This window comes from Primulina huaijiensis, chromosome 5, assembly GCF_012295235.1.
Source record: "Primulina huaijiensis isolate GDHJ02 chromosome 5, ASM1229523v2, whole genome shotgun sequence".
Classification (NCBI taxonomy): domain Eukaryota; kingdom Viridiplantae; phylum Streptophyta; class Magnoliopsida; order Lamiales; family Gesneriaceae; genus Primulina; species Primulina huaijiensis.
In genome coordinates this window covers 13,104,614-13,116,860 of record NC_133310.1, presented here as the reverse complement: position 1 = coordinate 13,116,860, position 12,247 = coordinate 13,104,614, and positions in this window count along the sequence as shown.

The window sequence follows — 12,247 nt, the reverse complement described above, 5'->3', positions numbered from 1 at the left end:
GGATTTTTCTTTGAGAAGAGATTTGTTTCTCCAACAATTGAAGAACAAAAATGAGAGAAAAATTAGTGAGTATTTTCGACCAAGGTGTGTGTAATGGGAGAGTAAAGTGTTTTGTCTAGGTTGTGGGAAAAGTGAAAAAGTAGTCTTGCACGCCATGCAATATTTTAATCAAAAGTAATCCACACCTCTTCATCTCCCAAGCATGCAAAACCTAGTGGGCTTGTAACATTTACAAAGGGCTCATGGACTTTTAATTTAATTGTCTTAAACATATTTGAGCCTAATTAGACTTTACTCAAGCCCACTAGTTAAATATTTATTTTCAATTGGGCTCTACAAGGCCCAATGTTATTTAATTAATTCAACACTTGAATTAACTTAATTATTTGGACTCTACTAGGCCCACTAGTGTTTAATTAATTCAACACTTGAATTAATTTAATTTAGTCCATAATAATGTTTATGAAAATCACAATTTTCAAATACATTATTCACTTGGCCTACTTTTAATTTAGGAACACATTCATAAATAAAAAATTACATTTCTCTCATAGAAGTCTTACTTCTATTTTTCTTTACGCTTATAAACTCATTTATAAGCCGTTCAACACATTGAACTATTTTAACTTCTCAACGGGATCTAGAAAGCTAGCACTTGTGTGNCGCCTAGCAGCATCGCTTACATGATTCCCTAGGTATCAAATGATAGTGCCTGCAAGAACCATTCAATTATGGTTAGCGTACAGTACGGTCCCTTCAACTCATATATCCCGACCGATTCGACAACCATTGGTTTATCGAGAGTTGTCAATGAATCGATACTATGTGTCATGTCGTAGTTGTATCGATGGTGTAATCTTAGAAACCCCTTTCTTAATTACCATCATACTCTGATCAGAGATTTCAAACTACACATATATGAGAACACATAGGATAACCATACCCGAAGGTAAGAGGTGAATCCCCGACTACAATGCATCGACTCCTATATGTTTCGACAGAACACCCAACCTTGCCACCTGATGACCCCTTGAGAGTCGGTAAACAAGTCAAAGTGTAATTCTAGCACATAGAGTCTCAATGTTGTACGGGGTCACAAGGACTAATGGTGTACAACCATAAACTAGGACTTTTCCACTTGATAAGTGAGAACCACATGGAAAGTCCTTTATGGAGGGTTGTTCAGTGCACTCTACAAGGAGCACCTATCTGCATGCTCGGACATCACAATGTCCCCTATCAATGAAACATGGTACTCACATCACAGATACTAGTCTCGAACTCGAGCGGCCTATATCCTTCTTAGTGGCGGCTGAATCGACTAGGAACCATTTAGAATATACAGTATATGTAGAGGCCTAAAAATCCTTACTTGAAATTTTGCGGAAAATTTAAAATTTTTCTTTTAAAATAAATGGAGTGCCGCATTCATACCAAAAACTAATAAAATATTTAACGTAAAAAACAGCAGCGGAAGAAATTATTACTTGCCAAAATAACAAGTTAAAGTATTCAATAACTAATAAAATATTGGAGCATCAAAATGGCAAGTGCTGAAACTGAGGTCCTCGGGTGCCACTACTTCAGACTCGAGCTAGCTCACTGGTCCCCGCCCTCGATCCCGACATCATCAGAACCTACAACAATCAAGTCTAGTGAGTCTAAAGACTCAACATGCATATATCGTAAATAACGAGTAAATATAGTAAAATTTGCATGGGAGTAAAATTTCATGTCATGAGGCATATCGTAAAATGTCGTGTCATGATTAATTATAATACGTGCATAGTTGAACTGAAAATCATAGTGAAACTGTTTGCTCCTTGCAGCCCTGTACTGAAATAGCATATAATAATTTTCTGTGAGATTAAGGTCTACGCAAGTGGTCCCTGAACTGAACTGAACTGAGCTGATCGATACTGGTGACCGGACCGATACTGGGGATCGGATTTACGTCTGATCAGACTACTGCCACAATACTGGGTGAAACAACTGAACTGACCGGTAACTGGTGACCAGGCCGATACTGGGGACCGGACTTAAGCATGATAGTAAAGTGACCACAAGCAATATCACATAAATCTCAAAATTTGTATTTTTGCACGTAATATAATTAAATAACTGAATTAAATATCCTGTACCCATTTTACTGCTTGGATTGGATCGCTCCCAGGCTCGCTGCAACCTAAATATGCCATGAAAAATATGCAATAGATTTATGGGACCAAACTATACAATAACCTTCAAAAATGTGACAATTACGCCTACCGACTTCGTATTAAATCATGACTCCAAGCCAACCCGAACCAACACTGAACCATCGTGTAGTCATGATTAAAATACGTCTAAAATGACCAAATAATGCTCCTAAAATGGTGAGGGCCGAAATCTAGGTTAATGGAGGCCAAAACATGAAACGCTCTTTCGAGAGTCAATTTGGCACATCTCACCGTAAATTCTCGTACGACCTCAAAAATGATCCAAATCACCAACGGCCAAAAACATGACCTTTGTAACTTGGTGAGGCACTGTCCAGTCCAAGGCCATGGGCTAAAAGCCAACCGAGAACTCGAACGACGCCTGAGAACAACAGCACACTTGCTGTCAAAATTACAGCAGCTGCACACTTGCTTTTCTTGTGTCGTTTTCGAGACTACCGGCCATTGGGGCTTGAACCACCGACCCGAGGCTATTACCAACATCCCAAGGGATGATTTGAACCATGGATAAGGGCCCTAGGCCAGCCACAATTCGCAACATTCCAGCAACATCAGAAAAGTTCACCCGAGAGCACCTTTGCATGCGCGTGAGGTGTTTGGCTTTGATTGCTGTCTCGTGTCGTTCCAGTGGCCATTTGATTTACCATGGCACGATCTAGACATCTAGGAGCATGGTATGAACCGTGGCTAAGGGCCATAGGCCAAGCAAGATCCACACCATTCCACCAAACTCGAACCATACATGCTGTAAAAATGAGAAGGCCGAAAGTGGGGCGGGGCTGTTCTTGAGTGTTTTAGTAAAAACCGATTCACCATGGACCAAGCCACCAAAAGGGCGACTTAGTCACGTCTTAGACATGCTAGGGAAGTTATCTAACCATGGCTATAGGCTTTGGGGCAGCCATGATCAGATTCATTTCCTTTGACAGCACACGCAGAATTTTCGAAAACACAAATGGCTAAGAATGAGAAGCTGCTGTCAATTTCGGTTTCTATCATGCATGGGGCTTGTTTGAATGGACCAACATGGTCTTAATGCATCTTAATACATGTCTAAATGTTGCCTTGGGAGCCTGGAATCGAACCAATACCTGAAACCCACAAAACAAAGCAACCCGTGAAGCACAAGAGAAAACCAAAAAATTCTGCATGTTGCATTTTCTGAAATCGATTGATGTATTTCGGTTTTAAAATGGAAATGATGATCATGTAATGAAAAATAATTGATAATAGGACTGGATTGAAGAGTCAAGGAAGAATATATGCATGCCTGATTTCGTTTGAAAGAAAAACGAAAAGAAGAGACGATCCGGCGCGGAGGAGGTGGAGTGATCTTCTTTCCTTTTCTTCTACTAAATTTTTCTCTCTTAATCTCACTAAATTCTCACGATTTTTTTAGCACTGAAAATGGCTCTGGTTTTCGGTGATGGAGAGGAGAAATAGTTGTTAGGGGAGTGAGGGAGATGTGTGCAAAATATAGGGAAAATCAAGACCAAGTCTCCACCTTTTTTGAATTTTGAATTTTTGTTGCTATCAAATATTTCTTGGAGGGATCTAGAATGTGGTGGCCGAATACTGATGCCAACCTAGACTAGGATTATGCTTATTAATTAATTAATTAAGGGTGGTTAATAATTAAAAAGGTTGGCATGTTAAAATAACAAAGAATGAGTCAAAAGGGTGAGTTGGCATAGAAATGTTGCATCTCCAAGGGGTGGCCGAATTTCAACAAATAAGTGGAGGGGAAATGTTAATTATTAACTAGATTTATAACCCTTAAAAGCCTTACCTATCCTTTAATTAATTTAGTGAACTAACCCCATAATTAAGAACTTAAATGAATTTATTTTCTACTCACCTCAAGTAACTTAAATAATTCCTTAAACTCCCTTTTTAACTTAAATGAACTTACTTGCTAGCTAAAATAAATTCTGGAAAGGTTTCTTGAATCTTAAATTTTATCTCTAAACTCCAACTCCAGTCCGGCCTCACTGAAATAACTGAAATGATAAAAAATCAAACTGCTGCATGAAATAATTAACTTAAGGAAAAATCATTTAAATACTCATGAAATAAAATCATTTAAAATACTAGAATTATGCATGGCTTATACGTAGTCTAAGTTACGGGTTCTACAATCCTTCCCCCCTTAAAAGAAATTTCGTCCTCGAAATTAAGACTCACCGAATAACTCGGGGTACCGACTCCTCATCTCTGGCTCTGACTCCCACGTAGCTTCCTCCTCTGAATGGTTGAGCCACTTGACTTTGACTCGCCTAACCAGCTTGTTCCGAAGCTTCTTCTCCTGCCTGTCTAGGATCTGCACTGGCCTCTCCTCATAAGATAGGTTCGGAGTAAGCTGCAACGGCTCGAAGTTTAAGACATGCGAAGGATTCGCCATGTACTTCCTCAGCATAGAGACGTGAAAGACATTGTGTACTCCGGCCAGATTCGGCGGAAGAGCCACACGATAGGCTAGCGTCCCAACTCTGTCGAGGATCTCAAATGGTCCAATGAATCTCGGACTGAGCTTCCCTTTCTTTCCGAATCTCATGACACCCTTCATGGGTGCCACCTTCACGAAAACATGATCGCCCACAGCAAACTCTAACTCTCTCCTTCTCTGATCTGCATAGCTCTTCTGTCGACTCTGAGCAGTCCTCATTCTATCACGGATCCGGGCTACTACATCAACAGTCTGCTGTATAATCTCTGGACCCAACTCTGCTCTCTCTCCTACTTCATCCCAATGAACAGGAGATCTGCACTTGCGACCATATAGTGCTTCATACGGAGCCATTCCTATAGACGACTGAAAGCTGTTGTTATAGGTGAACTCTACCAATGGCAAGTTCGACTCCCAACTCCCTGAGAAGTCAATGACGCAAGCACGGAGAAGATCCTCCAAGATCTGAATAACTCGCTCTGACTGCCCATCTGTCTGCGGATGGAAAGCTGTGCTAAACAGCAACTTCGTACCCATGGTCGAATGCAAACTCTTCCAAAACGAGGAAGTAAATCGGGGATCTCTGTCAGAGACGATAGAAATTGGAATGCCGTGAAGTCGGACTATCTCTCGGATATACAACTCCGCATACTGATCCATAGTGAAAGTCGTCTTAATAGGCAAGAAGTGCGCTGATTTGGTAAGACGATCTACAATCACCCAGATAGCATTCGATCCTCTGGCTGACTTCGGCAATCCTGTCACAAAATCCATGGTAACGTTCTCCCACTTCCACTCGGGAATAGGAAGAGGCTTGAGCAAACCTGCTGGTCTCTGATGCTCGGCCTTCACTAACTGGCAAGTCAGACACTCGGATACAAATCGTCTAATGTCTTTCTCCATCCCAGGCCACCAATACAATAGCTGTAGATCTTTGTACATCTTCGTACTCCCTGGATGAATAGAGTACGGCGACATATGGGCTTCTGATAAGATATCTGCTCGGATAGAATCACTGCTAGGAACCCATATCCTGTCTCTGTATCTCACAATACCATCGCTGACTGAATACAATACACTGCCCTTGGTCTCATCCCTCTGTTTCCACGTGGCCAACTGCTCATCTGCCGCTTGACTGCTGCGAATACGGTCTAGAAAGGAAGACTGAATGGTCAAGGTAGATAGACGGGGAACTCTACCTCGAGGATAAGTCTCCAGATCAAATCTCTGCATCTCAAACTGAAGAGGTCTCTGAATCGTGAAATGATCCATCACTACGACTTTTCTGCTCAATGCATCCGCAACTACATTAGCCTTACCCGGGTGGTAGCTAATGTCACAATCATAATCTTTCACAAGCTCCGACCATCGTCTCTGACGCATATTCAGCTCTTTCTACGTAAAGAAGTACTTGAGGCTCTTATGGTCGGTAAAGATCTGGCACTTCTCCCCGTACAAATAATGCCTCCAGATCTTCAAAGCAAAAACAACGGCTGCAAACTCTAGATCATGGGTAGGGTATTCTTCTCATGAGTCTTCAACTGACGAGAAGCATATGTTATCACCGTCCCATGCTGCATCAATACTGCGCCAAGACCGAGCTTCAAAGCGTCGGTATACAAGACAAAATCTCCAGGCCCTGATGGCATGGCCAAAACTGGTGCTGAGATAAGAGCTTGCTTCAAAGTATCGAAGCTCTTCTGACACTCCTCGCTCCAAACAAATTTCACATTCTTCTTTGTCAGTGCTGTGAGTGGAACTGCAATCGAGGAGAATACCTTGATGAACTTCCGGTAATATCCTGCTAGGCCAAGAAAACTGCGAATCTCTGATGCATTCTGCGGCACAACCCAATCTCTGAATGCTGAAACTTTCGCTGGGTCTACCTCAATGCCACTACTGGAAACAATGTGGCCTAAGAACTCCACTTTCTCCAACCAGAATTCGCATTTACTGAACTTTGCGAATAATTTGTGCTTCTGCAATGTCTGCAATACTGTGGTCAGATGCCTGCTGTGATCCTCCCGATTCTTGGAGTAGACGAGGATGTCGTCTATGAATACTATCACAAACTGATCGAGGTACGGCTGAAATACGCGTTTTATGAGATCCATGAAGATCGCTGGCGCATTCGTCAAACCGAACGGCATCACAAGGAACTCGTAGTGGCCATAACGAGTCCTGAAAGCTGTCTTCGAAACATCAGAATCTCTCACTCTCAACTGGTGATAACCGGAACGCAGATCAATCTTGGAGAATACTGAAGCTCCCTGCAACTGATCAAATAAATCCTCAATCCTCGGGAGTGGGTATTTGTTTTTCACTGTAACCCTGTTCAACTCCCGGTAGTCAATACAATGTCTCATCGAGCCATCCTTCTTCTTAACAAACAAGACTGGCGCGCCCCAAGGAGAGAAACTAGGGCGAATGAACTCCTTGTCAAGAAGTTCCTGAATCTGCTTCTTAAGCTCTGCCATCTCTGTCGGTGCAAGTCGGTACGGCGCTTTTGAGATCGGAGCCGTACCTGGCATAAGCTCGATGGAAAACTCCACCTCTCTCTCAGGTGGCATACCAGAGACGTCCTCAGGAAAAACGTCTAAGAAGTCTCTAATAATCGGAACATCTGCGGCTGACTGACTGGGTGTCTCGGGGACAGATATAAAAGTTGCTAAAAATGCCCGGCACCCTCTATGCATGAGCTTCCTAGCCTGGACATAAGGAATAATGTACGGTAAAGGAAAGTACCTGTCCGGCTCAAACAAGAACTGCGTCATTCCAGGCGGTCGGACTAGAATGGATCTCCGCTGAAAGTCGATCAAAACTCTGTTCCGCGATAGCCAGTCCATCCCCAGAATGATGTCAAACTCTGGCATCGGCAATAAGATGAGATCCGCATAAACAAGATTTCCATGCAGCTCAAGGTCTATGTCTCGGATCACGCTGGTGGCGGTTATCTCCTCTCCCGAAGGCAATGACACCGAATAGGCTACATCTAGCCCGATGGTCTTAACTTTGAGAAAGTTTGCAAAGACCTCTGAAATAAATGAGTGGGTAGCCCCTGAATCTATCAGGGCTTTGGTAGCTGAGCCAGCTATGAAAATTCTCCCTGAAAGTTCGGAACACTAAGCTGAACCCAAATAATCACAAGAGCTAAGCTTATAGACATGCAAAGGTCACAGTTCTTCTAACTAAATCCCGAAAATAATACTGAGTAGAGCATGCAATCCTATCGCAATTCTAAGTTCAAAATCTTAATCCCGATTCCCAAAACATTGGAATGCAAATGTAACTTAAAGCTGTAAGGTACCTGTCATCAGCATGGTGTCAGGGTTCGTCTCCGCAGCATGGAGAGCAAAAACTCTGCCTTGGGTAGGCAGATTCTTCCGGGGGCACTGCCGTAGCATGTGGTCCGTGCTGCCACACTTAAAACATTTCCCTGAGCCAAACATGCATGCTCCCGGATGACGGCGTGAGCACTTGGGACAGACTGGGTGCTCAAAGGTCCTCGGGACGACACGTCCCTGCTGCTGCTGCTGCTGCTGCTGCTGCTGAGGTCCTCCTCTGTTCCTGGGCGGGCCGTGATACGGCCTCTTATGCTGATGCTGGTGCTGCTGAGGAGGAAGACGGTGGGGTACCTGGATTGGGCGCTTGCCCTGACGGTTTCTCTCGATGTCCCGCTGATCCTGCTCTGCGGCTAAGGCTGTGGAGACAGCGACCTCATAAGAAGTAGGGTCAGACACCCTAACATCACGGCGCAAGATCGGCCGTAAACCCACCAAGAAATGCATCAACTTGGCTCTAGCATCATTCGCGAGCAGGGGTACAAAATTACACCCCCTCTCAAACTTACGGATGAACTCCGTAACAGTCATATCCCCCTGTCTCAGGCTCATGAACTCTGTGGTCATCCTGGTGCGCACCTCCTCCGTAAAATATTTGGAGTAGAATACCTCCGAGAAACGTGTCCATGACAGGGTAGCCAAGTTAAGGGCTACTGAAGCTCCTTTCCACCATAAGCGGGCATCTCCTCCGAACAGATAAGAGGCACAACGAACTTGATCTGCATCTCCAAGCTCCATGAACTCGAAGATAACCTCGAGGGACTTGATCCAGCCCTCGGCAACCATGGGGTCCGTCTTCCCAGAAAACTCCTTTGGACGCATCTTCATGAATCTCTCGTATACTGCCTCAGGCCCTGTCGGCCTGGTCACCATAGCATTGTTCTCCGCAAACTGCGCGAAGAACCGAGTCATCCCAGCTAGCATCTGGGCATTCTTGTCCGGTGGTGGTGGAGGTGGTAAGTCTCTCTCCTGCCTCTGCTCCTCCCTGTCCTCCTGGCGAGGCTCCTTATTTATAGTGCGCTCGAGAATGCGTCTAGGGGGCATACTGTTCCATACATAACCCATACGTAACTAACATGCATAATTCCATAATTTATTTAAATTTAAGTACTTAACAATAACATAAATCTGGAAGTAAAACATTTCATGTAAACATGCTGTTAAATAATTCATGCTTTAAATAAAATGCGTAACTATAAACCTTACAGACCGACGACGTGACTTCATGAGCTTCTCGCGGTCAGTAGTAGTGCAACCCTTTACAGACCCATTGCTCTGATACAAGATGTAGAGGCCTAAAAATCCTTACTTGAAAATTTGCGGAAAATTTAAAATTTTTCTTTTAAAATAAATGGAGTGCCTCATTCATACAAAAAACTGATAAAATATTTAACGTTCAAAACAGTAGCGGAAGAAATTATTACTTGCCAAAATAACAAGTTAAAGTATTCAATAACTAATAAAATATTTGAGCATCAAAATGGCAAGTGCTGAAACTGAGGTCCTCGGGTGCCACTACTGCCGACTTGAGCTAGCTCACTGGTCCTCGCCCTCGATCCCGACATCATCAGTACCTACAACAATCAAGTCTAGTGAGTCTAAAGACTCAACATGCATATATCGTAAATAACGAGTAAATATAGTAAAATTGCATAGGAGTAAAATTTCATGTCATGAGGCATATCGTAAAATGTCGTGTCATGATTAATTATAATACGTGCATAGCTGAACTGAAAATCATAGTGAAACTGTTTGCTCCTTGTAGCCTTTTACTGAAATAGCATATAATAATTTTCTGTGAGATTATGGTCTACGCAAGTGGTCCCTGAACTGAACTGAACTGAGCTGACCGATACTGGTGACCGGACCGATACTGGGGATCGGATTTACGTCTGATCAGACTACTGCCACAGTACTGGGTGAAACAACTGAACTGACCGGTAACTGGTGACCGGGCCGATACTGGGGACCGGACTTAAGCATGATAGTAAAGTGACCACAAGAAATATCGCATAAATCTCAAAATTTGTATTTTTGCACGTAATATAATTAAATAACTGAATTAAATATCCTGTACCCATTTTACTGCTTGGATTGGATCGCTCCCAGGCTCGCTGCAACCTAAATATGCCATGAAAAATATGCAATAGATTTATGGGACCAAACTATACAATAACCTTCAAAAATGTGACAATTACGCCTACCGACTTCGTATTAAATCATGACTCCAAGCCAACCCGAACCAACACTGAACCATCATGTAGTCATGATTAAAATACGTCTAAAATGACCAAATAATGCTCCTAAAATGGTGAGGGCCGAAATCTAGGTTAATGGAGGCCAAAACATGAAACGCTCTTTCGAGAGTCAATTTGGCACATCTCACCGTAAATTCTCGTACGACCTCAAAAATGATCCAAATCACCAACGGCCAAAAACATGACCTTTGTAACTTGGTGAGGCACTGTCCAGTCCAAGGCCATGGGCTAAAAGCCAACCGAGAACTCGAACGACGCCTGAGAACAACAGCACACTTGCTGTCAAAATTACAGCAGCTGCACACTTGCTTTTCTTGTGTCGTTTTCGAGACTACCGGCCATTGGGGCTTGAACCACCGACCAGAGGCTCTTACCAACATCCCAAGGAATGATTTGAACCATGGATAAGGGCCCTAGGCCAGCCACAATTCGCAACATTCCAGCAACATCAGAAAAGTTCACCCGAGAGCACCTTTGCATGCGCGTGAGGTGTTTGGCTTTGATTGCTGTCTCGTGTCGTTCCAGTGGCCATTTGATTTACCATGGCACGATCTAGACATCTAGGAGCATGGTATGAACCGTGGCTAAGGGCCATAGGCCAAGCAAGATCCACACCATTCCACCAAACTCGAACCATACATGCTGTAAAAATGAGAAGGCCGAAAGTGGGGAGGGGCTGTTCTTGAGTGTTTTAGTAAAAACCGATTCACCATGGACCAAGCCACCAAAAGGGCGACTTAGTCACGTCTTAGACATGCTAGGGAAGTTATCTAACCATGGCTATAGGCTTTGGGGCAGCCATGATTAGATTCATTTCCTTTGACAGCACACACAGAATTTTCGAAAACACAAATGGCTAAGAATGAGAAGCTGCTGTCAATTTCGGTTTCTATCATGCATGGGGCTTGTTTGAATGGACCAACATGGTCTTAATTCATCTTAATACATGTCTAAATGTTGCCTTGGGAGCCTGGAATCGAACCAATACCTGAAACCCACAAAACAAAGCAACCCGTGAAGCACAAGAGAAAACCGAAAAATTCTGCATGTTGCATTTTCTGAAATCTCTTGATGTATTTCAGTTTTAACATGGAAATGATGATCATGTAATGAAAAATAATTGATAATAGGACTTGATTGAAGAGTCAAGGAAGAATATATGCGTGCCTGGTTTCGTTTGAAAGAAAAACGAAAAGAAGAGACGATCCGGCGCGGAGGAGGTGGATTGATCTTCTTTCCTTTTCTTCTACTAAATTTTTTTATCTTAATCTCACTAAATTCTCACGATTTTTTTGGCACTGAAAATGGCTCTGGTTTTCGGTGATGGAGAGGAGAAATAGTGGTTAGGGAAGTGAGGGAGATGTGTGCAAAATATAGGGAAAATCAAGACCAAGTCTCCACCTTTTTTGAATTTTGAATTTTTGTTGCTATTAAATATTTCTTGGAGGGATCTAGAATGTGGTGGCCGAATACTCATGCCAACCTAGACTAGGATTATGCTTATTAATTAATTAATTAAGGGAGGTTAATAATTAAAAAGGTTGGCATGTTAAAATAACAAAGAATGAGTCAAAGGGGTGAGTTGGCATAGAAATGTTGCATCTCCAAGGGGTGGCCGAATTTCAACAAATAAGTGGAGGGGAAATGTTAATTATTAACTAGATTTATAACCCTTAAAAGCCTTACCTATCCTTTAATTAATTTAGTGAACTAACCCCATAATTAAGAACTTAAATGAATTTATTTTCTACTCACCTCAAGTAACTTAAATAATTCCTTAAACTCCCTTTTTAACTTAAATGAACTTACTTGCTATCTAAAATAAATTCTGGAAAGGTTTCTTGAATCTTAAATTTTATCTCTAAACTCCAACTCCAATCCGGCCTCACTGAAATAACTGAAATGATAAAAAAATCAAACTGCTGCATGAAATAATTAACTTAAGGAAAAATCATTTAAATACTCATGAAATAAAATCATTTA